Raw genomic sequence first — 6,423 nt, forward strand, 5'->3', positions numbered from 1 at the left:
AAAAAGAGGGATTTCCATGAAAATAAGCGATATTTTAGGGGAAAAACAGGGATTTCTATGAAAATAAGCAATATTTCGGAGTTAAAAACAGGGATTTCTATGAAAATAAGCAATATTTCAGTGGAAAAACAGGGATTTCCTTGAAATTAAGCGATATTTTAGTGGAAAAACAGGGATTTCATGGAAAACTAGCTATATTTTAGGGGGAAAATCAGGGATTTCTGTGAAAATAAGCGATATTTTTTTACGGGAAAAACGGGGATTTCTTGGAAAATAAGAGATATTTAAGTGGATAAACAGGGATTTCTGTGAAAATAAGCGATATTTTGAGGGAAAAACAGGGATTTCTGTGAAACTAAGCGATATTTTGAGGGAAAAACAAGGATTTCTGTGAAAATAAGCGATATTTCAGGGTTAAAAACAGGGATTTCTATGAAAATAAGCGATATTTTAGGGTGACAAACAGGGATTTCTATGAAAATAAGCGATATTGTAGGGTTAGAAACAGGGATTTCTATGAAAATCAGCAATATTTCAGGGGAAAAAGGGGGATTTCATGTAAATAAGTGATATTTCAAGGGAAAAACAGGGATTTCTATGAAAATAAGGGATATTTCAGTGGAAAAACAGGGATTTCTATAAAAATAAGCGATATTTAAGGGGAAAAAGAGGGATTTCTGTGAAAATAAGCGATATTTTATGGTTAAAAACAGGGATTTCTATGAAGATAAGCGATTTTGCAGTTTAAAAACAGGGATTTCTATAAAAATAAGCGATATTTTAGGGTGAATAACAGGGATTTCTATGAAAATAAGCAATATTTTAGGGGAATAACAGGGATTTCATGGAAAATAAGCGATATTTAATGGCAAACAGGGATTTCATGGAAAATAAGCGATATTTTAGGGGAAAAACAGGGATTTCCTTGAAATTAAGCGATATTTTACGGTAAAAAACAGGGATTTCTATGAAAACAAGCGATATTTCAGTGGAAAAACAGGGATTTCTATGAAGATAAGCAATATTTTAGGTTTAAAACAGGGATTTCTATGAAAATAAGCGATATTTTATGGTTAAAAACAGGGATTTCTGTGAAAATAAGCAATATTTTAGCGGAAAAACAGGGATTTCATTGTAAATAAGTGATATTTAATGGGAAAAACTGCGATTTCTATAAAAATAAGGGATATTTCAGTAGAAAAACAGAGATTTCCTTGAAATTTAGCGATATGCAAGTGGAAAAAAAGGGATTTCAATGAAAATAAGCGATATTGTAGGGTTAAAAAGAGGGATTTCTATGACAATAAGCAATATTTTAGGGGTAAAACAGGGATTTCATGGAAAATAAGCGATATTTTAGGGGAAAAACAGGGATTTCTGTGAAAACTAGCTATATTTTAGGGGAAAAAACAGGGATTTCCATGACAATAAGCGATATTTTAGGGGAAAAACAGGGATTTTTAGGAAAATAAGCGATATTTTAGGGGAGAAACAGGGATTTCTATGAAAATAAGCGATATTTTAGGGGATAAACAGGGATTTCTGTGAAAATAAGCTATATTTTAGGGGAAAAACAGGGATTTGCATGAAAATAAGCGATATTTAAGAGGAAAAAAAGGGATTTCTATAAAAATCTGCGATATTTCAGGGATAAAGACAGGGATTTCTATGAAAACAAGCGATATTTTGCGGGAGAAACAGGGATTCCTAGGAAAATAAGGGATATTTTGAGGGAAAAACAGGGATTTCTGAGAAAATAAGCGATATTTTAGTGAAGAAACAGGGATTTCTGTGAAAATAAGCGATATTTTAGGGTTAAAAACAGGGATTTCTGTGAAAATAAGCAACATTTCAGGGGAAAAACAGGGATTTCTGTGAAAATAAGCGATATTTTAGGGGAAAAACAGGGATTTCTGTGAAAATAAGCAATATTTTAGGGGAGAAACAGGGATTTCTATGAAAATAAGCAATATTTTAGGGGAAAAACAGGGATTTCTGTGAAAATAAGCAATATTTTAGGGGAAAAACAGGGATTTCTGTGAAAATAAGCGATATTTTAGGGGAAAAACAGGGATTTCATGGAAAATAAGCGATATTTTAGGGGAAAAACAGGGATTTCTATGAAAATAAGCGATATTTTAGGGGAAAAACAGGGATTTCTATGAAAATAAGCGATATTTTAGGGGAAAAACAGGGATTTGTGGAAAATAAGCGATATTTTAGGGGAAAAACAGGGATTTCTGTGAAAATAAGCGATATTTTATGGGAGAAACAGGGAGTTCTATGAAAATAAGCGATATTTTAGGGTGAAAAACAGGGATTTCCATGAAAATAAGCGATATTTCAGGGGAAAAACAGGGATTTCTATGAAAATAAGCTATATTTTAGGGGAAAAACAGGTATTTCTGTGAAAATAAGCGATATTTTAGGGAAAAACAGGGATTTCTATGAAAATAAGCAATATTTTGGGGTTGAAAACAGGGATTTCTGTGAAAATAAGCGATATTTTATGGTTAAAAACAGGGATTTCTATGAAGATGAGCGATTTTGCAGTTTAAAAACAGGGATTTCTATAAAAATAAGCGATATTTTAGGGTTAAAATCAGGGATTTCTATGAAAATAAGCAATATTTCGGAGTTAAAAACAGGGATTTCTATGAAAATAAGCAATATTTCAGTGGAAAAACAGGGATTTCCTTGAAATTAAGCGATATTTTAGTGGAAAAACAGGGATTTCATGGAAAACTAGCTATATTTTAGGGTTAAAAACAGGGATTTCTGTGAAAATAAGCGATATTTCGGAGTTAAAAACAGGGATTTCTATGAAAATAAGCAATATTTCAGTGGAAAAACAGGGATTTCCTTGAAATTAAGCGATATTTTAGTGGAAAAACAGGGATTTCATGGAAAACTAGCTATATTTTAGGGGGAAAATCAGGGATTTCTGTGAAAATAAGCGATATTTTTTTACGGGAAAAACGGGGATTTCTTGGAAAATAAGAGATATTTAAGTGGATAAACAGGGATTTCTGTGAAAATAAGCGATATTTTGAGGGAAAAACAGGGATTTCTGTGAAACTAAGCGATATTTTGAGGGAAAAACAAGGATTTCTGTGAAAATAAGCGATATTTCAGGGTTAAAAACAGGGATTTCTATGAAAATAAGCGATATTTTAGGGTGACAAACAGGGATTTCTATGAAAATAAGCGATATTGTAGGGTTAGAAACAGGGATTTCTATGAAAATCAGCAATATTTCAGGGGAAAAAGGGGGATTTCATGTAAATAAGTGATATTTCAAGGGAAAAACAGGGATTTCTATGAAAATAAGGGATATTTCAGTGGAAAAACAGGGATTTCTATAAAAATAAGCGATATTTAAGGGGAAAAAGAGGGATTTCTGTGAAAATAAGCGATATTTTATGGTTAAAAACAGGGATTTCTATGAAGATAAGCGATTTTGCAGTTTAAAAACAGGGATTTCTATAAAAATAAGCGATATTTTAGGGTGAATAACAGGGATTTCTATGAAAATAAGCAATATTTTAGGGGAATAACAGGGATTTCATGGAAAATAAGCGATATTTAATGGCAAACAGGGATTTCATGGAAAATAAGCGATATTTTAGGGGAAAAACAGGGATTTCCTTGAAATTAAGCGATATTTTACGGTAAAAAACAGGGATTTCTATGAAAACAAGCGATATTTCAGTGGAAAAACAGGGATTTCTATGAAGATAAGCAATATTTTAGGTTTAAAACAGGGATTTCTATGAAAATAAGCGATATTTTATGGTTAAAAACAGGGATTTCTGTGAAAATAAGCAATATTTTAGCGGAAAAACAGGGATTTCATTGTAAATAAGTGATATTTAATGGGAAAAACTGCGATTTCTATAAAAATAAGGGATATTTCAGTAGAAAAACAGAGATTTCCTTGAAATTTAGCGATATGCAAGTGGAAAAAAAGGGATTTCAATGAAAATAAGCGATATTGTAGGGTTAAAAAGAGGGATTTCTATGACAATAAGCAATATTTTAGGGGTAAAACAGGGATTTCATGGAAAATAAGCGATATTTTAGGGGAAAAACAGGGATTTCTGTGAAAACTAGCTATATTTTAGGGGAAAAAACAGGGATTTCCATGACAATAAGCGATATTTTAGGGGAAAAACAGGGATTTTTAGGAAAATAAGCGATATTTTAGGGGAGAAACAGGGATTTCTATGAAAATAAGCGATATTTTAGGGGATAAACAGGGATTTCTGTGAAAATAAGCTATATTTTAGGGGAAAAACAGGGATTTGCATGAAAATAAGCGATATTTAAGAGGAAAAAAAGGGATTTCTATAAAAATCTGCGATATTTCAGGGATAAAGACAGGGATTTCTATGAAAACAAGCGATATTTTGCGGGAGAAACAGGGATTCCTAGGAAAATAAGGGATATTTTGAGGGAAAAACAGGGATTTCTGAGAAAATAAGCGATATTTTAGTGAAGAAACAGGGATTTCTGTGAAAATAAGCGATATTTTAGGGTTAAAAACAGGGATTTCTGTGAAAATAAGCAACATTTCAGGGGAAAAACAGGGATTTCTGTGAAAATAAGCGATATTTTAGGGGAAAAACAGGGATTTCTGTGAAAATAAGCAATATTTTAGGGGAGAAACAGGGATTTCTATGAAAATAAGCAATATTTTAGGGGAAAAACAGGGATTTCTGTGAAAATAAGCAATATTTTAGGGGAAAAACAGGGATTTCTGTGAAAATAAGCGATATTTTAGGGGAAAAACAGGGATTTCATGGAAAATAAGCGATATTTTAGGGGAAAAACAGGGATTTCTATGAAAATAAGCGATATTTTAGGGGAAAAACAGGGATTTCTATGAAAATAAGCGATATTTTAGGGGAAAAACAGGGATTTGTGGAAAATAAGCGATATTTTAGGGGAAAAACAGGGATTTCTGTGAAAATAAGCGATATTTTATGGGAGAAACAGGGAGTTCTATGAAAATAAGCGATATTTTAGGGTGAAAAACAGGGATTTCCATGAAAATAAGCGATATTTCAGGGGAAAAACAGGGATTTCTATGAAAATAAGCTATATTTTAGGGGAAAAACAGGTATTTCTGTGAAAATAAGAATATTTTAGGGAAAAACAGGGATTTCTATGAAAATAAGCAATATTTTGGGGTTGAAAACAGGGATTTCTGTGAAAATAAGCGATATTTTATGGTTAAAAACAGGGATTTCTATGAAGATGAGCGATTTTGCAGTTTAAAAACAGGGATTTCTATAAAAATAAGCGATATTTTAGGGTTAAAATCAGGGATTTCTATGAAAATAAGCAATATTTCGGAGTTAAAAACAGGGATTTCTATGAAAATAAGCAATATTTCAGTGGAAAAACAGGGATTTCCTTGAAATTAAGCGATATTTTAGTGGAAAAACAGGGATTTCCATGAAAATAAGCAATATTTTAGGAGAAAAAGAGGGATTTCCATGAAAATAAGCGATATTTTAGGGGAAAAACAGGGATTTCTATGAAAATAAGCTATATTTTAGGGGAAAAACAGGTATTTCTGTGAAAATAAGCGATATTTTAGGGAAAAACAGGGATTTCTATGAAAATAAGCAATATTTTAGGGGAAAAACAGGGATTTCTGTGAAAATCAGAGATACCTTAGGGTTAAAAACAGGGATTTCTATGAAGATAAGCGATTCTGCAGTTTAAAAACAGGGATTTCTATAAAAATAAGCGATATTTTAGGGTTAAAAACAGGGATTTCTATGAAAATAAGCAATATTTCGGAGTTAAAAACAGGGATTTCTATGAAAATAAGCAATATTTCAGTGGAAAAACAGGGATTTCCTTGAAATTAAGCGATATTTTAGTGGAAAAACAGGGATTTCATGGAAAACTAGCTATATTTTAGGGGGAAAATCAGGGATTTCTGTGAAAATAAGCGATATTTTTTTACGGGAAAAACGGGGATTTCTTGGAAAATAAGAGATATTTAAGTGGATAAACAGGGATTTCTGTGAAAATAAGCGATATTTTGAGGGAAAAACAGGGATTTCTGTGAAACTAAGCGATATTTTGAGGGAAAAACAAGGATTTCTGTGAAAATAAGCGATATTTCAGGGTTAAAAACAGGGATTTCTATGAAAATAAGCGATATTTTAGGGTGACAAACAGGGATTTCTATGAAAATAAGCGATATTGTAGGGTTAGAAACAGGGATTTCTATGAAAATCAGCAATATTTCAGGGGAAAAAGGGGGATTTCATGTAAATAAGTGATATTTCAAGGGATAAACAGGGATTTCTATGAAAATAAGGGATATTTCAGTGGAAAAACAGGGATTTCTATAAAAATAAGCGATATTTAAGGGGAAAAAGAGGGATTTCTGTGAAAATAAGC

General features: G+C 31.9%; 1 long non-coding RNA gene across 1 annotated transcript; it reads left to right on the plus strand.

Annotated features, from left to right (window-relative positions):
- The first annotated feature begins 413 nt into the window (after nucleotides 1–413).
- On the plus strand, nucleotides 414–6,187 carry LOC128078247 (uncharacterized). Its single transcript, XR_008205444.1, has 3 exons — nucleotides 414–455; nucleotides 3,096–3,178; nucleotides 6,105–6,187. It is a non-coding gene; the product is annotated as an uncharacterized LOC128078247 (long non-coding RNA).
- The last annotated feature ends 236 nt before the right edge of the window (nucleotides 6,188–6,423 follow it).

Source organism: Tympanuchus pallidicinctus, unplaced genomic scaffold (genome assembly GCF_026119805.1).
Source record: "Tympanuchus pallidicinctus isolate F22 unplaced genomic scaffold, pur_lepc_1.0 scaffold162, whole genome shotgun sequence".
In the NCBI taxonomy this organism is placed as follows: Eukaryota; Metazoa; Chordata; class Aves; order Galliformes; family Phasianidae; genus Tympanuchus; species Tympanuchus pallidicinctus.